This window comes from Capricornis sumatraensis, chromosome 22, assembly GCF_032405125.1.
Source record: "Capricornis sumatraensis isolate serow.1 chromosome 22, serow.2, whole genome shotgun sequence".
Lineage (NCBI taxonomy): Eukaryota > Metazoa > Chordata > Mammalia > Artiodactyla > Bovidae > Capricornis > Capricornis sumatraensis.
The window spans coordinates 33296592-33322412 of record NC_091090.1 but is presented as its reverse complement, the minus strand read 5'-3'; the positions used below and the strand labels follow the sequence as shown (position 1 = coordinate 33322412).

At 37.3% G+C, this 25821-nt stretch overlaps 2 pseudogenes; one reads left to right on the top strand and one right to left on the bottom strand.

Moving 5' to 3' along the window:
- Positions 1-807: 807 nt before the first annotated feature.
- LOC138097976 (olfactory receptor 2J3-like) lies at positions 808-1751 on the top strand (annotated as a pseudogene).
- Positions 1752-12205: 10454 nt separating this feature from the next.
- LOC138069728 (olfactory receptor 2B11-like) lies at positions 12206-13146 on the bottom strand (annotated as a pseudogene).
- Between the last annotated feature and the right edge of the window lie 12675 nt (positions 13147-25821).

Below are 25821 nucleotides of genomic sequence, written 5' to 3'. Positions count from 1 at the left end.
TCATTTTTAACATCAAGTTTTGGCTGGAATATGACTGAAGTAAAATTATGTCATATTCAGAGCATCACATTAGTAGTCACATGATGTTGGTTTGTCTCAACACTGGTGATATCAGCATGATTACCTGACTATGGTGATGTCCGCCAGGTTTTCCTATTGTAAAGTCTAATACTTTTCATTTTGTAATTAATGTGTAATTTGTGAAGGGATATTTTAGACTATGTAAATATCCTTTTCTCATCATATTTTGATTTACTGGTTATTAGCGTCCATTTATGTTTTTCTAGTTCTGCTATTTCTTCTATATTTATTAATTAGGATCCTGCTGGGAGAAATCCTTCTCCACTATTTCTTTATCCTTTAAAAAATTTGTCAGTATTAGTTTGTGGAGTCTTATTTCTTTCAATTCATTAGCATCATAGTTTTTCTTAATGCCCACATTGTCTTAGAATTGAATAGTGGTATTCAATTCTTTGATCTGGCTTCTGTTTCTTTTCTAAGTGTTTCTATGGTTCTTGGAGAAGTTCCACACTTTATTTGAGTGTATGTAGTTCTTTCCTTGGACTTCCCAGGTGGCGCTAGAGGTAAAGAACCCACCTGACAACAGATGAAAGTGACACAGGTTTGATCCCTGAATTGGTAAGATCCCCTGGAGCAGGAAATGGCAACCCACTCCAGTATTCTTGTCTGGAGAATCCCATGGACAGAGGAGCCTGGTGGGCTTCTGTCCATAGGGTCACAAAGAGTCAGACACAGCTGAAGCAAATTAGCACAGCACAACACAATTCTTTCCTTAGGTAACAAGAAATGCATGATGATGGAAAGAATCAATGCAAGTTCTGAAGACTACTTTATTCTACTGGGTTTTTCTGATTGGCCTCAGCTTGAGTTAGTTCTCTTTGTGGTTGTCTTGATGTTCTACTTGATGACATTGATAGGCAACCTGTTCATCATTATCTTGTCATACCTGGACTCCCATCTCCATACTCCCATGTACTTCTTCCTCTCAAATCTCTCTTTTCTGGATCTCTGCTACACCACAAGCTCCATTCCTCAGTTGCTAATCAACCTCTGGGGCCCACTAAAAACCATCTCTTACAATGGCTGTATGATTCAACTTTATTTTTCCCTTGCTTTGGGAACCACAGAATGTGTTCTACTGATGGTGATGTCCTATGACCGTTATGCAGCTGTGTGTAGACCCTTGCATTATACTGTCCTCATGCACCCTCGTTTCTGCCAACTGTTGGCTGTGGCTTGTTGGATAAGTGGCTTTACCAACTCAGCACTTCACTTCTTGTTTACCTTTTGGGTACCCCTGTGTGGTCATCGCCAAGTGGACCATTTCTTCTGTGAAGTTCCAGCACTGCTTCGACTGTCATGTGTTGATACCCGTGCTAATGAGCTAACCCTCATGGTCACGAGCTCCATTTTTGTTCTGGTACCTCTCATCCTCATTCTCAGCTCCTATGGTGCCATTACCCGGGCAGTGCTGAGGATGCAATCAACAAGTGGACTCCAGAAAGTCTTTGGGACGTGTGGAGCCCATCTTATGGTCATATCCCTTTTTTTTCATTCCAGCCCTATGCATGTACCTCCAGCCACCATCAGGAAATTCTCAAGATCAAGGCAAGTTCATTGCCCTCTTTTATACTGTTGTCACACCTAGCCTTAACCCTTTAATCTACACCCTCAGAAACAAAGATGTAAGAGGGGCCGTAAAGAGATTAGTGGGGGTGAGAATGATCTAGTATACTTGTGACAGTAATGGTATAATGGAGCATCTTTTTCACCAATAGTTCATCTACCCATCCACATATCAACCCTTCTTTCATTCACTCACTCTATTAGCACTTATTGTGTACTCTTACAAGGTCACAGAGTTCATGGTAGCAGATAGGAATGAAACACAGTCTGCCTAAATACTAATCACTCTTCAGTGGATACAACAGCCATGTAAAATCAACATCAATATGAATTTTTTCAGTGCAGAAATCTAATTAAAATATCCTTAACTGAAGATGAGGCATAGAATTTGTTGTAAAAATTGATAAAATTTAGATGTAAAATTCCTATGGAGAGATGATATTCATAATTTAAAATGACTGAATATGTCTTTCAGTTTCTCTCTTTATAGGCAATATTTGTCATAAACTTTTTCTTCTGTCTTTGGTTTAATGAAAGATAAATCTTTTCTCCAACACTGTTATTCTCTTTTGAATACTAGTTAATATTGAAAAAAATTTTGGTGTATTCTTTAATATTCCATTATCATTAGTAAGAAAATAATTTTAATGAATTGTACCAAAAAGGGCTTTCAAATAATGCCCCTCATATTTTCCTTTTTTTTTCAAGTCAATGAGATGTGAAAATAAGTTGCAAAGCTGTGCTATATAGCACATAGAGTAGTGGTCATCCTAGGCTAGGTTTTGTTAAGTGAAGTTAGAGCATGGTGCACCTGCTTAACTTAAGAAGCAATAAAGAATGTCTGAGTTGACTGAGTACTAGGCTCTTGAAAAATGAGTTCATGAATCTGATGGGTATTTGAAAGAATTATGTGAAAATATATTAGAAAATATTTGTGATAAAAAGCTGTATGAAAATGCTAGTTGTTTGTTCCTTTTCAAACTCAATCTGATTTGAATATTTGTGGTTAGAAAGTTCATTATTAAAATCAACTGACACATTTTCCAAATAAATGTATTTTTATCAAAGTATAATTTTATTACCTGTATTATTGCCATCTCTATCTGAAATGTATACTATGTATATAACACTTTAAACTGAATCCACATAAAAAAATAAACTGAATCCACATTGAGCTGAAGAATAATTAAATTTAAAGTAAAATCTTGGCAAAACCTGAATTTTGAATGGTAACTCAAATATCAGTTGTAGTTTTTGAGGGCTTTAAAGTTTAGGTATGATTGGTTCAAACCCTATTTCCTAAAGTATTAAAATGAAAAACACATCCAAAATCTTCCCCTTAATTTCCTGTATGGCTTGCAGTTACATTGATTCTGATTCTCCTTTGTTTATCTGTGATTCAGTCTTTATCTCCAACTAGGTGTATATGGGGTATATTCAATTATGCTTAAGCTACTTTCCAGAAAATGAAGGGCCAAGAATCATGTCTATAAAAGAACTTTTAGTAAATAATTGGGGCCACATAGAGTGAACCATCACAGAGGAAAACAAAAACTTTAAAAAATGTAAAAGACATAACTGAGTTCTTTGAACCATCTTGCATTTATGGAAATACCACTATTTGGGATACCGCATGCAGTACCCTAGTCTCTCACTGCCTAACTTTTCAGATACAAATCCACCATATTCCAATTACAATTCACAAACAAAAATACTTAAAAGAAAAATTTCATAGACTTATCAGATCTATCTTGCAAGAATGTTCTATGTACACTTGAAGAGAATGTTTATCCTTGTGCTGATAGATGGGATGTACATGAAAGTCTGTTAGGTCCAATTGGTATAAAGTATAAAGTATGGTTCAAATCCAATTTTTAAAATTGATTTTCTTTCTGAGTAATGTACCCATTGCTGAAAATGAAGTCCCCTACTATTACTGTATTGTAGTGTTGTCTATTTCGCCCTTCAGATCTGTTAGTATTTGCTTAATTCATTTAGCTGCATCAGGGTTGGGTATATAAATATTTGCAATTGTTATAGTTTCTTGATGAATGGACCCCTTTATCATTATTCAATGTCTCTCATTGCAGTTTTGGATAAAGTTTATTTTGTGATGTAACTATAGCTACCCCCACTTTCCTTTGGTTTCTGCTTGCATGGAGTATCTTTTTCTATTTCTTCACCTTAAGCCTGTGTGTGTCTATAGTATAAGTCCTGATGGTTGTCCTTTCTTTATCTTTTGTGAATCTACATTAAGTTTTTGCTTTGTGGTTACTATGAAGATTACATAAAACATTGTATAGATTAAACAGTCCCTATCAATCAGAAAGCAACTTAACTTTGATCAGTTAAATTAGCTCTACCATTTTATTCTCTTTTATATTTTTGGTGTCATAATTTCTTTTTATATTGTGTATTAACTGACAAATTATAGTAGCTATAGTTATTTTGAATATCTTTTCTTTTGATTTTTTTTTCTATATTTAAGTGTATTTAACACACCATCTCCTTACAGTTTTAGAATTTTCCACATCTGTGTGTGTTTAATTTTTACCAATGTGTCCCATGATTTAATGTCAGTTTTATCATAAATTTATTTTAGCTTGAATAACTCTTTGCATCATTTCTTGAAAGTCAGATCTAGTGGTGAAGAACTCCTTCCATTTTTTTTTAATCTAGTAAAAGCTTTATCTCTTTTTCTTATTTACTTTGTCAGATAGAGTATTCATTGTAGACATTTATTTTTTCTTTCATCACCTTGAATATATCTTTCTACTCTCTCCTGACCTGTAGGGTTTCCTGCTAGGAAACTGGCTAATGGCCTAATGGGAATTCACTTGTAGACTACATTCTTTTTTCTCTGGCCGGTTTTAAGATTCTCTGTCTTTAATTTTGGACAGTTTCATTAAAATGTGTCTTAAAGAAGGCCTTTTGCATTGAGATAAGGAGGCGATCGATTAATTTCTGAACTTAGACTAGTCTCTCCACAGGTTTGAGAAGGTCTCAGATGTTCCTTTAAACAAACTTTCTACTTCCTCTTTCCTCCTTGTGAAATTCTGATTAATATGTTCTCTCTAGAAGAAATCCCATATATCATGCAGCCTTTCTTTTCTCTTTTTCATTCTTTTTATTTTGTTCTTCTCTGATTTAGTTATTTCAGTCTTGTCTGCTAGCTTTCTTATTCTGTGTCTCATTTGTTCTATTCTGTAGAGCTCTCTTTAGCATTTTTTATTTTGTTCATTGAATTTTTCAGCTCCAGAATTTCATTTAGTTTTTTTATGCATTCTTTCTCTTTGCTAAATTTCTCATTTTGTTCATGTATTTTTCTGATTTAGTTGAACTACCTTTTTTTCCTGAGGCTCATTGAGTTACCTCAAAATAGTTTTGAATTCTTTATCAGTTAGATAGCTATATTCCTTACCTTGGAGCTAGGTTGTTGCGGATTATTTCTATTTTTTGGTGAGGATATGTTTTCTTCATTCTTCATGTTTCCTTCATTCTTCATATTTCCTGTAGTTTTGCATTGATGCTTTTAGCAGACACTTTCTCAAATCTTTCCTAGTTCGCTTCAGATGGGGTATACTTTTTCTGAATTTGTTATATCTGGGGTTTTCTCTGCCTTTATATTGGATATATCCATAACACACCCTGTTCCATCTTGTGGCAGCATTTGTAAATACGTATGCCTTCTCTGGTTCTTTCAATTCACCACACTGGCTGCTGGAAACATTTGTTTTCCAGAGGGGCCTCTATAGCTCAATTTTGAGGTTTCTCCTTTGCCCACAGGTCCTTGTTTGTTTTTCTGATGGCATTCCCTTTAAAAGATATGCTATCACTTTCAGATTTGGCAGTGTACAAAGAGGCAGCTGAAGCATTGGAAGAGGCATGGGTTTAGCACTTGGGGCAGTGGGGGTACTTACATACCTGCTGGAGATTTTGGAATAAATTCCTCTCAGGGGTTCATAGGCAGACTTCCTACTGAAGTCCTGAGCCCAGTCAACTGAAACCATGCCTCTTTTCATTTTTATCTGCTTCTTTCCAAATATCTCACTTCCCCATGGACATGGAGGTCCCACTTAGTACTCTTGGTGCTGCTGGAGAGAAATAGGTTTCTCTAACAGCATCCTGCACAACTGGTGTAGGTGAGCACTGAAAACTGCTCTTCTATTTCACCATGGGATAGATCACTGTGGGATATTGTTCAACGGTGACACCTTGGGGGATGAGTAGTCTGTTAAAGCTCTTTGTCTCCACTCCACTATGTTCAAACTCTCTCTCTTTCTCTCTCTTTTGCTTCATGGTATGCTGGATTCTCCCCCTGAGAAGGCTGAGCTGCAGCAAACTTTCTCTCACCTGTTGGTATCTGCCCTGGTCAGCAGTCTCCATATTTCACTCCAACACTGTTGAAGGGATTGAGATAGATTCACTGGCTCTGCTGGTCCCACAGACCATACAGAGGTCTGTCTGCCTATTACTGGATGCACTCATGGGTGAAACTTCTCCTGGGTCCCTTGGTGTTTAGTGCTGGATCCCACAAATCCCACAGAAGCACTTCTGCTCACGGTTGGAAGTCCAATTAGTTTTTTCAAAGGTGGCAGGGGGTGGGGGGAAGAACAACATCTTACATTGTCATGATGCTGAAATAACTCCTAATCACTTATTTTTAATTATTATGCATATTATAATATGTAATGTTTGGACCAATAATTGTTCTTGTGCAAATGGAACGTATTAAATAGAAAGTAATCAACATTAACATATTTATTAATCTATAAACAAACAACACAAGAACTATATACTAAGAGATATATTGATGTATCTAAACCAGCCGTGAAAACAATTTATTTATTTATTTTATTATTATTATTATTATTTTTTACTTTACAATATTGTATTGGTTTTGCCATACATCAACATGAATCTGCCACAGGTGTACACATGTTCCCAATCCTGAACCCCCCTTCCACCTCCCCCCACCCCATCATCCCTCCGGGTCATCCCAGTGCACCAGCCCCAAGCATCCTGTACCATGCATCAAACCTAGACTGGCGATTCGTTTCTTATATGATATTATACATGTTTCAATGCCATTCTCTCAAATCATCCCACCCTCTCCCTTTCCCACAGAGTCCAAAAGACTGTTCTATACATCTGTGTCTCTTTTGCTGTCTCGCATACAGGGTTATCATTACCATCTTTCTAAATTCCATATATATATGTTAGTATACTGTATTGGTGTTTTTCTTTCTAGCTTACTTCACTCTGTGTAATCGGCTCCAGTTTCAACCACCTCATTAGAACTGCTTTCTCCAAAGTGTCATTATAAACTCAGATTCAGTCAGTAGTTTTTACTGTCTCTTTCAAGGTAGTTTCCTGTGAAATTCATGGAAATATGCCTAGATTATTTGTTTCACTCAAGATTTTCCAATCTGAGATAATGAATCCTCTGAGATTAGAAAGAGCTGAGGTCTCTTAACAGAGTTAAGAGGTGCACTTAACTCTACTGTTTGCTAAATGGGAGGATATTGGGATAAGGGCAAGAAATTTCAGAAGCTAATTTTAGAGTAGTTTCCTTGCAAAAGCTTTCTATACTCCCTCTTCTCTTTGCCAGCTTGGCCTCCAACCTCTCCTCACTATGCCAAAATAGGCAACACACTGCATCTACATAAAGAACCTTAAATCTGAGACTTAAAGTTGTTTTCCTTTAGTACTCTTATTTCACTGTAGAGTGCTTTCCTTGAAGAGAATCAGAAACTCTGAGTTAGAAGTATGTGCAAAACCTACTATTGTCCAACTGTGGCTTCCCAGTATTAATTCTTATTAAAATATTTATCATATAATATACCAATATATTATATGCTTAAAATTTTTATCCTAAAATGTTATAATATTAAGTTGGGATGGATTGAATTTTTAAAATTGCTCCAGAAAAGGAAATCTTACAAAATTAAAAACTCTTCATCCCTTTAGTCAAGGTCTCTTTCATAAGCATGTTTATTCTGTCTTGTAGCAATTGAGGTCCCTTTCTTCTTGTAGATAATAAAATATTTACTTAATCTTAGAATTTGACTTTAGTTTTTCTAGAATTTTTTAAAACTTCTATTCCAAAAGTTACTCTTCTTGATATTAAATTTGATAAAATCAATACCTCCTACTTAGTCCTCTAGACTTAAAACATCATCGTTATCTTTGGCTTATCTCTTCCCAAGAGAAACCACATTCAAGAAATTTCTAAGTCAGCCTCCTACAGCAATATTTCACACTTTTTTCTTCTTTTATGTTTTAATACTCTTATCCTACTCAAGGAATTTATCACTTGTTGCATAAATTGATACAATATCTTAATTAGTCAAGTTTCTAGTGTCTCCTATTCTAAACCATTGTTTGCTTTGCTAAATGTAGTCTTATTAAATGGAGAAGTCAATGCCACCCCACTCCAGTACTCTTGCCTGGAGAATCCCATGGCGAGGAGCCTGGTAGGCTGCAGTCCGTGGTGTCGCTAAGAGTCGGACACAACTGAGTGACTTCACTTTTCCTTTTCACTTTCATGCATTGGAGAAGGAAATGGCAACCCACTCCAGTGTTCTTGCCTCGAGAATCCTAGGGACGGGGGAGCCTGGTGGGCTGCCGTCTGTGGGGTCTCATAGAGTCAGACATGACTGAAGCGACTTAGCAGCAGCAGCAGCAGCAGCAGCAGCAGGGTATGTGCCCAGGAGTGGAATTTCTGAATGATTAAGTAGTTCTGTTTTCGGTTTAATGAACCTCTATACTGTTCTCCACAGTGACTGTACCAATTTGCATTCCCACCAAGACTGAAGGAGAGTTCCCTTTTCACCACAACTTCTCTAGCATTTATTGTTTGTAGACTTTTGATGATGACCATTCCGACTAGTGTGAGGTGATATCACTGGTAGTTTTGATTTCCATTTCTGTAATGTTTAGCTATGGTGAGCATATTGTCATGTACTTTTGGTCATCTGTTTGTCTTCTTTGGAGAAATGTCTATTTAAATCTGTCCATTTTTTTGATTGGTTTTTTTTTTATACTGAACTGATATTGAACAAGATTAATCTCTTCTCAGTCATATCATTTGCAAATATTTTCTCCCCTTCTGTGGGTTGTCTTTTCATTTTGTTTATGGTTTCCATTGCTTTGCAAAAGATTTTCAGTTTAATTAGGTCCCATTTGTTAATTTCTGTTTTTATTTTCATTGATCTAGGAGATAGATCCAAAAAAACTATTGCTGTAATTTATGTCAAAGGGTGTTCTGCCTATGTTTTTCTCCAAGAGTTTTGTAGTATCTGGCCTTACATTTAGATCTTTAATCCATTTTGAGTTTATTTCCATGTATAATGTTAGAGAATGTTCTGATCATTCCTTTACATGTAACTGTCCAGTTTTCCTAGCACCACTTATTGAGGAGACGGTCTCTTCTGCATTTTATACCTTTGCCTCCTTTGTTGCAGATTAACTGATCATAGCTGCATGAGCTTACTTCTGGACTTTCTGTCCTGTCCCATTGATCTATATGTCTGCCTTTGTGCCAGCACCATATTGTTTTGATGACTATAGCTTTATACTATGGGCTTCCCTGGGGGCTCAGACAGTAAGAATCTGCCTGCAATAGTCTAAAGTAAGGGAGCCAGATTCATCCAGCTCCATTTTTCTTTCTTAAAAGATTGTTTTGGCTATTTGGGGGTCTGTTGTGTTTCTATACAAATTTTAAGATTTTTTTTCCCCTAGATATGCAAAGAAAATAGTTGTGAGCTCTTAAACATTTTTTGATTATAAAGTTCCCTCAGTCAGTGATATATTCATACATATTTCTACTAAATATTCAATTTTTTATCATCTGTTCCTAGCAAAACTCTTTAATTATTCCTCTTTGTTTGGAATTAGATTAGTATTCTTCCTTTGTTGCATATTCACATTTATTTTAAAGATATTTATTGAGGTATGCTGCTAAGTCACTTCAGTCGTGTGGGTTGCCATTTCCTTCTCCAGTGCATGAAAGTGAAAAGGGAAAGTGAAGTCGCTCAGTTGTGTCCGACTCTTAGCGACCCCATGGTCTGCAGCCTACCAGACTCCCCTGTCCATGGGATTATCCAGGCAAGAGTACTGGAGTGGGTTGCCATTGAGGTATACTTAGTAAGCAAAAAGCTGCATATATTTAATGATACATTGTGGCGAGTTTAGACGTGTCTATGCCCATGATACTCTTTCCACAAACAATATAGTAAAATGTTCGTCACCTCCAAAAGACCTCGTGTGCTCCTTGCTGTTTTTGGATTAGAGTATGAGTCATGAGATTGTGTGTTTAAAACTAAAGAGGGTAAGAATCCCATACCTGAAGGTATATTTTAGCACTATTGAATTCTGTGTGGAAGACATTCACAATTCTGAAATGTGTTATCTTATAGACCTGCAAAGTAGCAGATGATTTAAGGAAGTAGTCTTAACAGCTCTATAAGCTTTCAACACAACTCTTGTTGGGTTTTGCCCTCCACTCTAAAAATTACCATTTTTCTGTAAGTAAGACTGTTAGACAAAAGATATCTTTAATAAAAATGATCAGAGATGTTATTTGACATCATAGAATTTTTGTTTTCATTGCTGTGTGTGTGTGAACTTTAGAAACACTTTTTGGCAATCAGCCACCCATCAGCCAATTTTAAAGTTACTTAGAACTTTTTCCAAACTAAATATACCAAAGTCCATTTGTCTCAAGAATTGGACTAAGCACCAGATGATCTGCTCTGCTTAAAAATGTAGGTCTGGGGTTCAGTGGCTTAGACTCCACACTCTTAATGCAAGGGGCCTAAGTTTGATCTCTGGTCAGGGAACTAGATCTTACATTATGCAACAAAGATCAAATATCCTGCATGCCACAACTAAGACCAGGCACAGCTAAATAAACAAATAAAATATAAATATTTTTAAAAAGTGCATCTGGGTTGCAGTTGATTCTTGTTCAGGATAAGATATGAATTCTCATCCAATAATTTCCATAAATCTTGATTATATCAGAAGATATTCCAGATAAGTCCAAATGACTCTTGTTCATACCTGTTAATTTTTCACTATACAACATTATGTTGATTTCTCACCATATTAATTCAATATCAGGTAACTATAAAATCTTTAATTTGCTTTCAGAAATGTAACTTTATGACAAAGTTTTCTGTTGAGTATGGATCCTTGCACTAAGGTTCACAATTTCAACATTTGATGATACATATTCTAAGCATCAAAAATACACTAATATTGTTGAAGTAATCAAGTTGTTTTCCATTCTAGAAATACAAATTATTTCTTTTTCTTACTGGTTCTTGCAGTTTCAAAAGGCATTCCTGGCTGTTACGATTCTGCATGAATATGTTTCCACATTGTGGTTCAGCATTAATATCATTACATTTTTCTCTCACTAACATGGAAGCCTCATGCTTAAAAGGAACATTAAGAAACTTATCCACATGTCTTGTCCATATATTTTATTTAATATTTAATGATACATTCTTTAGTTAAAAATACAGAACACTTCACAGTTTTATTAAACAAAAGTTATAAAGTATTTTTTAATTTGAAATATTGAGATATAGTTGATATACAATATTATATAAGTTATAGGTATTCAACACAGTGATTCACAATTTTAAAGGGTATACTCTATTTATACTTATTATAAAATATTGATATATTTCTTGTGTTGTACAATAGACAATATGTTTTTAATTAACTAGTAACATCTAAATAGGGCTTCCCAGGTGGTGTAGTTGGTAAAGAATTCACCTGCCAATTCAGGAGACACTGGGAGGTGGGTTTGATCCTTGGGTGAGGAAGATCCCTGGAGTAGGAAATGGCAACTCACTCCAGTATTCTTGCCTAGAAAATCCCATGGACAGAGGAGCATGTTGTTCTACAGTACATAGGGTCACAAATATTAGACATGACTGAGCATACACAACAAGAAAAAAATAAAAAAAAACAACAAAGCATCTAGATAAATGGAGGTTGATAAACTTACAAGACTAATTAATGGTTGGCCTAGGTTTAGAGTGCCTCATCCTGAATCCACAATGGCACCATGCTCCCTGCTTACTCTGGCCAATCTTTCGGAGAGGATGAAATGTTTCTTAGGTGAAATGGTCATAGGAAGTCCACTGATGGTTGTCATTATGATTAGCTTGAACTAATGCTTTTATGTTATAATTTATATCATTATTAGCATCTTTTATTTTTGATACTTAAGTTATAATTTCAGTATGGAATGAAACTATTTTTTATATTTTCCACAAACAAGGTGCAATTGCTGTGCTGTGCTGTGCTTAGTTGCTCAGTTGTGTCCAACTCTTTGCGATCCCATGGACCATAGCCATTACTGGTACATACTAGCCAAGTATCACCATTGCCTAACACCATAAAGAATATGAGAAGCATAATGTTCTTTGCAAGAATATTTAACATGATCTGGTGAAACAGGAGACAAGAATGAGTTATTAAAGAAACCTCTATAAATCTACTAAATGATTAAATAATTTCATTTGATGTATACCAACTATCACTTGGAAGTGAAAATGCTCCTCATCAGATTGCCCAGTGCCCCCTTTACATCCTTATTCCTCAGAGTGTAGATGAAAGGGTTGAGTGCAGGAGTCACCACTCCATAGAAGAGAGCCATGAACTTGGGCTGGTCTCTTGAGATGGAGGAGGGGGGGCTGAAGGTACATGCTGATACCTGGGCCATAAAATAAGAAAACTACAATGAGATGGGAAGAACATGTCCCAAAGGCTTTTTTCCTTCCCCCCAAAAGATTTAATCTTAAATACAGCATGTTCGATACAAGCATAGGAAACAATAATTAAGCATAGCGGTACAACTAACATAAAAGTACATACCACAGAGAGTGTGACCTCATTAACACCCTTTTCACCACAGGCATTCTTTATCAGAACAGGAATCTCACATAGCAAGAGATCCAGGGTATTGTGACCACACAGTGGTAACTGTAAGGTGACAGTGGCCTCTGAGATAGCAAAGGTCATTCCACTCAGCCACATGGTGGCCACTAATAAGATACAGATGTGCTGATTCATGATGAGGGTGTAGTGTAGAGGCTTGCAGATGGCCACGTAGCGATCAAAAGACATAAGAGCCAAAAGCAGACATTCTGTGGCCCCCATTATGTGGAAGAAGTAAAGCTGAACAGCATACCCCATATAGCTGATTGTCTTCTTAGACGTTCCCAGGTTAAAGAGCATCTGAGGGACAATGCTTGTGGTGTAGCACATGTCCAAAAAGAAGAGGTTAGTGAGGAAGAAATACATGAGGCTGTGCAGACAGGGGTCTAACTTGGACACCAGAATAATGGCTATGTTTCCCATCATGGCCATAGGGTATGTTATAAACAGAATGATGAATAGAGGAAGCTCTAGCCAAGGATGGTCAGCAAAACCTACTAGAATAAACTCTTCAGGATGGCTTTTGTTAATTAGTTCCATTATCTTCAATTTGTTTCACCTATAGCAGGGAAGTGGCAGGGAAGGTAGAAAGGTTTTGAGAAATAACAAAACACAATTATGCAGTGTGTGCAATTAGGCATCCAGTCATAAGAGACTGGGTATAGTAATTGGGTGGGGGAGGGAAGGAGGAGGATAATGAAAAAAATGTGACACCATATGACTTAAATTTCTTTTCATGAGTTTACAAAATAAAGGTAACTACTTTAAGTAATCTAACTTTTTTGAAATTGAATTCTCTTTTATGTATAATCAAGATGGGGCTTCTCAGTGGCATAGTGGTAAAGAATCTGCCTACAATGAAGGAGACACGGGTTCAGTCTCTGGATCAGGAAGATCCCCTGGAGAAGGAAACAGCAACCCACTCCAGTATTCTTTCCTGGAAAATCCCATGGACAGAAGAGCCTGGTGGGCTTCAGTCCATGGGGTCGCAAAAGAGTTGGACATGACTTAGAGACTCAACAACAACAAAATGATAAAGATGACAATAATTATGTCCTTGGGCTATGGTGAGGTTTAAATGTCAAATAGAAGTGACTGTGTTTTGAATACTTCAAAATAATGCTTTTTATACTTTGCTTGTGTACATATCAGATGAGGAGACAGTTAAAATGATGTTTATTAGTTCCTATCTTCAGGTGCCTAGTACAGTAGATGTGGCATGGGAACTAGGAATCAAATGGGTCTTTTTCAGAATCACTGCTGCAAGATATTACTGAAATATTAAGACTAAAAGTGTTGAGGTAGCTATAGCCCAAGAAGGACATGGTGAAAACCCTGTACTTAAGCATCATCAAGGTAGCCTTGTTCAGATACAAGTATATTATTATAGTTGAAGAGTTATATCATTCTCTTAGGAACTGACAAGGTAGGTTTTATTCAAATCCATCTTTGTAATTTAGAACTGAGCAAGAAATTTAAACATTTTCCTGTCAGTTTTGTGAAGTATAAACTGAGAGAATTTAACTATGACATATGTTTTCCTTTATTCAAAATTTTGTTTGGAGTATAAATTTTCTTGCATAACTACTTCATTTAAACTGAGCAATTGATTTTTTATGTTAAATTTTATTTATCCATCTCAGAGTTATTTTTCTTTATTGAGTGGACTTATCCTGTTTGCATATAAGAATTTAGACAATTATCAATGATTTATTTAATTCTATGTAGCTACAAATTCAATCTTAATGTCCAGGGAAGTGGACCAGGAGGAAAATCTTTAATCCAGTTTAGGATCAGAGGCTTATTGGTTTTGGGGCAATAGATTACATTTGTAGGGTTGCAAAGCACAGTTTTCACATTCTCTATTTTATTAAATCCTCAAAGCCATCCTGGGAAGTGTCACATAAAGTTACTCAGGGTGAAGATGTCACTATATGGCCCTTTGATTTCACACTACCCCTAGGTCAGATGTGTGTACTATAAGAATAAAATAATAATTCCACTGGAGGAATCAACTTGCCTGACTTCAGGCTCTACTACAAAGCCACAGTCATCAAAACAGTATGGTACTGGCACAAAGACAGACATATAGATCAATGGAACAAAATAGAAAGCCCAGAGATAAATCCACACACTTATGGACACCTTATCTTTGACAAAGGAGGCAAGAGTATACAATGGAGTAAAGACAATCTCTTTAACAAGTGGTGCTGGGAAAACTGGTCAACCACTTGTAAAAGAATGAAACTAGATCACTTTCTAACACCGCACACAAAAATAAACTCAAAATGGATTAAAGATCTAAATGTAAGACCAGAAACTATAAAACTCCTAGAGGAGAACATAGGCAAAACACTCTCAGACATAAATCACAGCAGAATCCTCTATGATCCACCTCCCCGAATTCTGGAAATAAAAGCAAAAATAAACAAATGGGATCTAATTAAAATTAAAAGCTTCTGCACAACAAAGGAAAATATAAGCAAGGTGAAAAGACAGCCTGCAGAATGGGAGAAAATAATAGCAAATGAAGCAACTGACAAACAACTAATCTCAAAAATATACAAGCAACTTATGCAGCTCAATTCCAGAAAAATAAACGACCCAATCAAAAAATGGGCCAAAGAACTAAATAGACATTTCTCCAAAGAAGACATACAGATGGCTAACAAACACATGAAAAGATGCTCAACATCACTCATTATGAGAGAAATGCAAATCAAAACCACAATGAGGTACCACTTCACACCAGTCAGAATGGCTGCGATCCAAAAATCTGCAAGCAATAAATGCTGGAGAGGGTGTGGAGAAAAGGGAACCCTCCTACACTGTTGGTGGGAATGCAAACTAGTACAGGCACTATGGAGAACAGTGTGGAGATTCCTTAAAAAATTGCAAATAGAACTACCTTATGACCCGGCAATCCCACTGCTGGGCATATACACCAAGGAGACCAGAATTGAAAGAGACACATGTACCCCAATGTTCATCGCAGCACTGTTTATAACAGCCAGGACATGGAAACAACCTAGATGTCCATCAGCAGATGAATGGATAAGAAAGCCATGGTACATATACACAATGGAGTATTACTCAGCCATTAAAAAGAATTCATTTGAATCAGTTCTGATGAGATGGATGAAACTGGAGCCGATTATACAGAGTGAAGTAAGCCAGAAAGAAAAACACCAATACAGTATACTAACACAAATATATGGAATCTAGAAAGATGGCAATGACGACCCTGTATGCAAGACAGGAAAAAAGACACAGCGGTGTATAACGGACTTTTGGACTCAGAGGGAGAGGGAGAGGGGGGAATGATTTGGGAGAATGGCATTCTATCATGTATACTATCATGTAAGAATTGAATCGCCAGTCTATGTCTGACGCAGGATACAGCATGCTTGGGGCTGGTGCATGGGGATGACCCACTGAGATGTTATGGGGAGGGAGGTGGGAGGGGGGTTCATGTTTGGAAACACATGTAAGAATTAAAGATTTTAAAATTTAAAAAAAAAATAAAAATAAAAATAAAATAAAATAAAAAAAATAATTCCAACTAATCCTGAATGAGCCCTGTATGTCAAACACTACAGGAAGCATTTTATACCCGTTAAATCATTTAGTACCGATCCCAAACCCTTTGACAAAGGAAATTTTAGTATCCATATTTTAAGATATTGTATTCATTCATCCCAGTTGTTTGCTAATAACTAGGGAGGTTCTAAAGATCAAAAAGCAATCAATTCCTTCAATCAGGTAATGAAATAGAGTATAAATTCAGATTTCAAGTTTCCAAAGATGTGTATTTAAGTTGTATAATTCTATCCTAGATTTTTAATTTTTCCCATCTCATTCTCATGATATTTCATTGCTTTTAGCTCTCAAGTACCATGACATTTTAATACAATTTTTGATCTACTTCCAGTGATTTTTCCATCACTGTTTAACCACATAGGGATCTCTTTACTGTGAAGATTTAAAATCATTTGTGTTTCTAATAACATTTTCATTCTAGTGTATCTTTTTGTAATTAATTTTCATTATACATTATTTCATTTATATTTACAGTGATTTAAAGTTTTGTGTGGGAAAGATTAGAGAAGAAAGAAAATCTTTTTATCTGACTTCAAAATCTAGATGAAACATATGGACAAATCAGTCCATCAGAATTTTACTAGATATTAAAAATGTTCACATGATTGAATGAAAGTTACACACTTCATTCAGGTATTTAATATCTGTCGATATAGTGTTTATTAAAATTTACATGCTTTTAAGGTAGGTTCAAGTGAGGACTTATTTGACTTACAAAGAAAACTCTAGTTGCTTTCTGTAGGCACCAAACTAGTTATTCCCAATGTTTAAAGAAGTCTCGCAGAAATGAAATACTTTCAGATATTCCTTCAAATATTTGGTGTTATGACGTACACACATTCCAAACTTCCCTAAGAATGGATAGCTTTCAAAAAAGTTTTTTTACTTACCCTTATTTAGATAAACATCTCTTAAGAAAAAGGAAGTGTGAAGAAACACACTTGAATTTATCAAATTTTCAGAGAGAGATAGAGAACTAGAGTATGCAGTTGAGTACATAAGAATTATCTTCAGAAGTGTAGTCAGCCATTTGATAAAATGCTACCACAAAGAAAAAACCCAGATTAGGAAGAACTTAGTAGATAGTATCAAGAGTGCCTTGTGGGTGTGCAATTTTATTATATTTCTCAGACCCTTGGGCATTATTTTCAAACAGGCCCATTTATGGTTATCCCAGATGAGTTAGTAGACAAAGTTCCTTGGGACAGAGTTCTCCATGGGAATACTCTTTATGTACAATTAGTTACTTATTGCAGAGAAGGCAATGGCACCCCACTCCAGTACTCTTGCCTGGAAAATCCCATGGATGGAGGAACCTGGTGGGCTGCAGTCCATGGGGTCGCTAAGAGTTGGACACGACTGAGCGACTTCACTTTCAATTTTCACTTGCATGCATTGGAGAAGGAAATGGTAATCCACTCCAATGTTCTTGCCTGGAGAATCCCAGGGACGGGGGAGCCTGGTGGCCTGCCATCTATGAGGTCGCACAGAGTCGGACACGACTGAAGCGACTTAGCAACAGCAGCAGCAGTTACTTATTGAATCGAAGTTGGTATCAAACCTCCTCTATTGCTGATAACTGCTGCTGCTAAGTCACTTCAGTCATGTCCGACTCTGTGCGACCCCAGAGACGGCAGCCCACCAGGCTCCCCCGTCCCTGGGATTCTCCAGGCAAGAACACTGAAGTGGGTTGCCATTTCCTTCTCCATGCATGCAAGTGAAAATTGAAAGTGAAGTTGCTCAGTAGTGTCCGACCCTTAGCGACCCCATGGACTGCAGCCCACCAGGCTCCTCCATCCATGGGATTTTCCAGGCAAGAGTACTGGAGTGGGGTGCCACTGCCTTCTCCACCTCTATTGCTAGATTTGTTTTAAAATAAAACCAATACAGTATACTAACACATATATATGGAATTTAGAAAGATAGCAATGACGACCCTGTATGCAAGACAGGAAAAAAGACACAGCGGTGTATAACGGACTTTTGGACTCAGAGGGAGAGGGAGAGGGTGGGATGATTTGGGAGAATGGCATTCTATCATGTATACTATCATGTAAGAATCAAATCGCCAGTCTATGTCTGACGCAGGATACAGCATGCTTGGGGCTGGTGCATGGGGATGACCCACAGAGATGTTATGGGGAGGGAGGTGGGAGGGGGGTTCATGTTTGGGAACACATGTAAGAATTAAAGATTTTAAAATTAAATAAAAAAAAATTAAAAAAAAAAGATACATGCACCTGAAAAAAAAAATCATTTGATTTCCCAACATCCTGGAAATTAATTTTGTGCTATTCATTTATATTCCTTTCTAACATGCTTTTATTGTCTGTCATAATGTTAAAAATTGAAGTATAATTGACATACATTGCCTTATGTTCAGGTGTAAAACATAATTTGACATTTGTATGCATTTTGAAATGATCATGACAAATCTAGTCATTGTTGCTCATTATACATAAGTTACAATTTTTTCTTTGTGATGAGATCTTTTAATATTTCTCTTCTTCAGTTCAGTTCAGTTCAGTTCAGTCGTTCAGTCGTGTCTGACTCTTTGCGACCACATGAATAGCAGCACGCCAGGCCTCCCTGTCCATCACCAGCTCCCGGAGTTCATTCAGACTCATGTCCATCGAGTCAGTGATGCCATCCAGCCGTCTCATCCTCTGTTGTCCCTTTCTCCTCCTGCCCCCAATCCCTCCCAGCATCAGAGTCTTTTCCAATGAGTCAACTCTTCGCATGAGGTGCCCAAAGTACTGGAGTTTCAGCTTTAACATCATTTCTTCCAAAGAAATCCTAGGGCTGATCTCCTTCGGAATGGACAGGTTGGGTCTCCTTGCAGTCCAAGGGACTCTCAAGAGTCTTCTCCAACACCACAGTTCAAAAACATCAGTTCTTTGGTGCTCAGCCTTCCTCACAGTCCAACTCTCACATCCATACATGACCACTAGAAAAACTGTAGCCTTGACTAGATGGACATTTGTTGGCAAAGTAATGTCTCTGCTTTCTTTTCTTAGTAATATGCAAATTTACAATGTAATATTGTTGAGTATATTCCCTATGCTGTATATTACACCCCTGTGAGTAACTTATTTTATATCTGGATATTATGCCTCTTGCTTCCCTTCACCCACTTTCCCACTTCTCAATTCTTCTTCCTTCTGGAAAACATTAATCTTTTCTCTATAAATTTTGTTTTGTTTGTTCAGTTCCTTTTTTAAAAAAGTGTCCATATAAAGAGAAATTATATATGTCTTCATCTGTATGACTTATTTTCTTAGCATAATATCTTCAAGGTCCAATTATGTTGTTGCAGGTGACAAGATTTCATTCTTTTCTTTTGTTGAGTAGAATTGCATTGTGTGTATAATACCACACCTTTATCCATTCATCCATCAATGGACAATTAGGCTGTTTCCATATCTAGGCTATTTTAAGTAATGCCACAATGAACATATAGCTGTACCATCTTTTTGAACTAGTGTTTTTGTCATCTCTAGATAAATACCAAAAATTGGAATGGCTTGATCATATGACAATTCTATTTTTAATCTTTTGGAGGAAACTACATATTATTTCCCATAGTGTCTCCCCCAATTTTCATTCCTATGAATCATGAAAATGTTCTTTTTTCTCCACATTCTTAACAACACTTATTATTTCTTGTGTTTTTGATATTAACCATTCTGACATGTGTAAGTGATTTTTAAAAAAATTTTGATTTGCATTTCTCTAATAAGTAGTCATGTTGAACAGCTTTTCATGTACCTGTGGGCCATGTGAATGTCTTCTTCAAAAATATCATTTATTTGAAACTTCTACCTGTTTTCAGTTAGCTTTTTGTTGTTTTATTATTGGGGTGTATATTTTGGATATTATTTTGAAAAATTTTTGCCTATATGATTTGTAAATGTCTTTTGCCATTCTCTAGGTTATCTTTTTATTTTGTTCATGGTTTTCTTCACTGTGAAGAAGTGTTTTTGTTTGATGTAGATCCATTGGTTAATTTTTGCTTTTCTTGCCATTGCTTTTGGGGTTAGATCCAAAAAACCTATCACCAAGAGTGATTTCAAGGAGCTTACACTTTACCCTTTCTTCTGGAAGTTTTTTGATCTCACATTGGAGACTTAAATTCATTTTGAGTTAATTGTGTGTATGGTGTCAGATAGTGGTTCGGTTTCAACCGTTTGCATGTAGTTTTCCAATTTTTACAATGCCATTTATTGAAAAGATTGTTTTTTCCCCACATTATTCTTGCTTCCTTTTGTGGGAACCACATTTTACTGCTTTCTCAGAAATGTCTCCTGGAATTTAATCTTATTCATTCCCCCTTCCTTGCTTGTTCTTTCCCCCTGTCCTTAAGCTAGAAATTCTGGCTGATGAGTCAGAATTAGTTAAATGCTGTTCTGAATGCAGAGCAAGTCCCCTCATCTTCAAAGATCTTTCTTTATCACTCTCATGTGATTACCTCTGGATGTCCAGAAGGAAGCCTCCTTAATTCCAGTGTCCTGGTCTCTGTCTTGCTTTAACTGCTCTTAGTTAAATATTGCAAGATAAGTTACCAATAAAATATGCGCTCAATATTTTCTTGGGGAGTTGCTTCTCTGCAAGCTCTCCCTGCACTGTCTCTCATAATCCTGTGTGTTTGTGAGAATTATTCAGTGTGAAACCTCCACATACTTTGCCATAAATTAATCAACAATCAATCGTATATGGATGGGTTTATATCTGGGCTTTCTGTTTTGATTCATTGATCTCTGTGTCTGTTTTTATGCCAGTACCACACTGTTTTGTTTACTACTGGTTCTTTTATTTAAAAAATTAATTTATTTGTTTTAATTGGAGGGTAATTTCTTTACAATATTGTGGTGTTTTTTGCCGTACATCTACATGAATCACCCATGGATGCACATGTGTCTTACTTAGTATAGTTTGAAACAAAGGAACATGATCCCTCTGGACTTGGTCTTCTTTCTTAAGATTTCTTTGTTGATTCAGTATTCTTGTCAAGAAAGTTTCATGGACAGAGGAGTCTGGCAAGCTATAGTCCATGGGATCGCTAAAGAGATGGACATAGCTTAGTGACTAAACAACAAGAAAGATTTAAAATTATTGATTATAATTCTTTGAACAATGCCATTGGGATTTGACAGGAAATTCACTGAATCTGTATATTGTTTTGGGTAATATGGACATTTATATTAATTCATTCAGTCCATGAGTGTGGAATATATTTCCATTTATTCGTGTGTTCTTCAGTTTCTTTCATCTGTATCTTATAGTTTTCAATGTTCTAGTCTTTTACTTCATTGATTAAATTCATTTCTAGGTATTTTATTCATTTTGATGCAAATGTATATGAGATTGTTTTCTTAATTTCTATTTCAGGGAGTTGTTGCACAATAATTTTTAATAGGATGCCATTAGAGCAAAGGAGCTATCCCATGTTGAAGGCCAGGAAGGGCAGCAGTAAGGAGATACCCCTTGTCCAAGGTAAGGAGCAGCGGCTGTGCTTTGCTGGAGCAGCCGTGAAGAGATACCCCACACCCAAGGTAAGAGAAACCCAAGTAAGATGGCAGGTGTTGCAAGAGGGCATCAGAGGGCAGACACACTGAAACCACACTCACAGAAAACTAGTCAATCTAATCACACTAGGACCACAGCCTTGTCTAACTCAATGAAACCAAGCCATCCCCATGGGGCAACCCAAGACGGGCGGGTCATGCTGGAGAGGTCTGACAGAATGTGGTTCCACTGGAGAAGGGAATGGCAAACCACGTCAGTATTCTTTCCTTGAGAACCCCATGAACAGTATGAAAAGGCAAAATGATGGGATACTGAAAGAGGAACTCCCCAGGTCAGTAGGTGCCCAATATGCTACTGGAAATCAGTGGAGAAATAACTCCAGAAAGAAGGAAGGGATGGAGCCAAAGCAAAAACAATACCCAGCTGTGGATGTGACTGGTGATAGAAGCAAGATCCAATGTTGTAAAGAATAATATTGCATAGGAACCTGGAATATCAGGTCCATGAATCAAGGCAAATTGGAAGTGGTCAAACAGGAGATGGCAAGAGTGAATGTCGACATTCTAGGAATCAGTGAACTAAAATGGACTGGAATGGGTGAAATGAAATCAGATGACCATTATATCTACTACTGCAGGCAGGAATCCCTCGGAAGAAATGGAGTAGCCGTCATGGTCAACAAAAGAGTCCGAAATGCAGTACTTGGATGCAATCTCAAAAATGACAGAATGATCTCTGTTCGTCTCCAAGGCAAACCATTCAATATCACAGTTATCCAAGTCTATGCCCCAACCAGTAACACTGAAGAAGCTGACGTTGAATGGTTTTATGAAGACCTACAAGACCTTTTAGAACAAACACCCAAAAAAGATGTCCTTTTCATTATAGGGGACTGGAATGCAAAAGTAGGAAGTCAAGAAACACCTGGGGTAACAGGCAAATTTGGCCTTGAAATGTGGAATGGAGCAGGGCAAAGACTAATAGAGTTTTGCCAAGAAAATGCACTGGTCATAGCAAACACCTTCTTCCAACAACACAAGAGAAGACTCGACACATGGACATCACCAGATGGTCAACACTGAAATCAGATTGATTATATTCTTTGCAGCCAAAGATGGAGAAGCTCTATACAGTCAACAAAAACGAGACCAGGAGCTGACTGTGGCTCAGATCATGAACTCCTTATTGCCAAATTCAGACTCAAATTGGAGAAAGTAGGGAAAACCGCTAGACCATTCAGGTATGACCTAAATCAAATACCTTATGATTATACAGTGCTAAGAAATAGATTTAAGGGCCCAGATCTGATAGATAGAGTGCCTGATGAACTATGGAATGATGTTCGTGACATTGTTCAGGAGAGAGGGATCAAGACCATCCCCATGGAAAAGAAATGCAAAAAAGCAAAATGGCTGCCTGGGGAGGCCTTCCAAATAGCTGTGAAAAGAAGAGAGGCAAAGGAGAAAAGGAAAGATATAAGCACTTGAATGCAGAGTTTCAGAGAATAGCAAGAAGAGATAAGAAAGCCTTCTTCAGTGATCAATGCAAAGAAATAGAGGAAAACAACAGAAAGGGAAAGACTGGAGATTTCTTCAGGAAAATTAGAGATACCAAGGGAACATTTCATGTAAAGATGGGCTCGATAAAGGACAGAAATGGTAGGTACCTAACAGAAGCAGAAGATGTTAAGCAGAGGTGGCAAGAATACACAGAAGAACTGTACAAAAAAGATCTTCACGACCCAGATAATCATGATGGTGTGATCACTCATCTAGAGCCAGACATCCTGGAATGTGAAGTCAAGTGGGCCTTAGAAAGTATCATTACGAACAAAGCTAGTGGAGGTGATGGAATTCCAGTTGAGCTATTTCAAATCCTGAAAGATGATGCTGTGAAAGTGCTGCACTCAATACGCCAGCAAATTTGGAAAACTCAGCAGTGGCCACAGGACTGGAAAAGGTCAGTTTTCATTCCAATTCCAAAGAAAGGGAATGCAAAAGAATGCTCAAACTACTGCACAATTGCACTCATCTCACATGCTAGTAAAGTAATACTCAAAATTCTGCAAGCCAGGCTTCAGCAATATGTGAACCGTGAACTCACTGATGTTCAAGCTGGTTTGAGAAAAGGCAGAGGAACCAGAGATCAAATTGCCAACATCTGCTGGATCATGGAAAAAGCAAGAGAGTTCCAGAAAAACATCTATTTCTGCTTTATTGACTATGCCAAAGCCTTTGACTGTGTGGATCACACGAAACTGTGGAAAATTCTGAAAGAGATAGGAATACCAGACCACCTAACCTGCCTCTTGAGAAATCTGTATGCAGGTCAGGAAGCAACAGTTAGAATTGGACATGGAACAACAGACTGGTTCCAAATAGGAAAAGGAGTATGTCAATGCTGTATGTTGTCACCCTGCTTATTTAACTTATATTCAGAGTACATCATGAGAAACGCTGGACTGGAAGAAACACAAGCTGGAATCAAGATTCCTGGAAGAAATATCAATTACCTCAGATATGCAGATGACACCACCCTTATGGCAGAAGATGAAGAGGAACTAAAAAGCCTCTTGAGGAAAGTGAAAGTGGAGAGTAAAAAAGTTGGCTTAAAGCTCAACATTCAGAAAATGAAGATCATGGCATCTGGTTCCATCACTTCATGGGAAATAGATGGGGAAACAGTGGAAACTGTGTCAGACTTCATTTTTTGGGGCTCCAAAATCACTGCAGATGGTGATTGCAGCCATGAAATTAAAAGACACTTACTCCTTGGAAGAAAAGTTATGACCAACCCGGATAATATATTCAAAAGCAGAGACATTACTTTGCCAACTAAGGTCCCTCTAGTCAAAGCTATGGTTTTTTTTGTAGTCATGTATGGATGTGAGATTTGGATTGTGAAGAAGGCTGAGTGCCGAAGAATTGATGCTTTTGAACTGTGGTGTTAGAGAAGACTCTTGAGAGTCCCTTGGACTGCAAGGAGATCCAACCAGTCCATTCCGAAGGAGATCAGCCCTGGGATTTCTTTGGAAGGAATGATGCTAAAGCTGAAACTCCAGTACTTTGGGCACCTCATGCGAAGAGTTGACTCATTGGAAAAGACTCTGATGCTGGGAGGGATTGGGGGCAGGAGGAGAAAGGGACGACAGAGGATGAGATGGCTGGATGGCGTCACTGACTCGATGGACGTGAGTCTGAGTGAACTCCAGGAGTTGGTGATGGACAGGGTGGCCTGGCCTGCTGCGATTCATGGGGTCGCAGAGTCGGACTCGACTGAGCGACTGAACTAAAGTGAATCTGAGTAAATGATATGGAGGGTTTAAAGTGTGAGTTCCCTAAATGTTTTATTTGTACACTGTTTTACAGAAGATTTAATATTTCTGACCATACAATGAAGGGGCACAAAAATAAATAGAAGAGAGAAGAAAAGAAAAAAAACCCATAAGTGGTTTTTCCAGCAAGGAGGTTCAGAACATTTAATGATTTTTAACACAAAGATTAAATGAGTTGATCTCTTAACCTCTCACTCTCTTTTGCTTAGTCTCTCTTTCTCTTACACATAAACATTCTACATAATGATAATCAGATTTGTATATAGTTACACAATAAATCCATGTTGTTGTTCAGTCACTAAGTTATGTCAGACTCTTTGTGACTCAATGGACTGCAGCATACCAGGCTCCCCTGTCCTTCCCAGTCTTCTGAAGTTTGCTCAAATTCATGTCCATTTAGTCAGTGATGCTGTCTAATCATCTCATCCTCTGTCACTCCCTCTCATTTTGCCTTCAATCTTTCCCAGCATGAAGGTCTTTATGAGTGAGTTGGTCCTTCACATCAGGTGACCAATGTATTGGAGCTTCAGCTTCAGCACCAGTCCTTTCAATGAATATTCAAGGTTAATTTCCTTTAGGATTGGCTAGTTTGATCTCCTTTCCATCCAAGGGACTCTCAAGAGTCTTCTCCAGCACTACAATTCAAAAGTATAAATTCTTCAGTACTCAGCTTTCTTTCTTTCTTTATTTTAATTGGAGGCTAATTACTTAACAATATTGTGGTGGCTTTTGCCATTCATTGGCATGAATCAGCC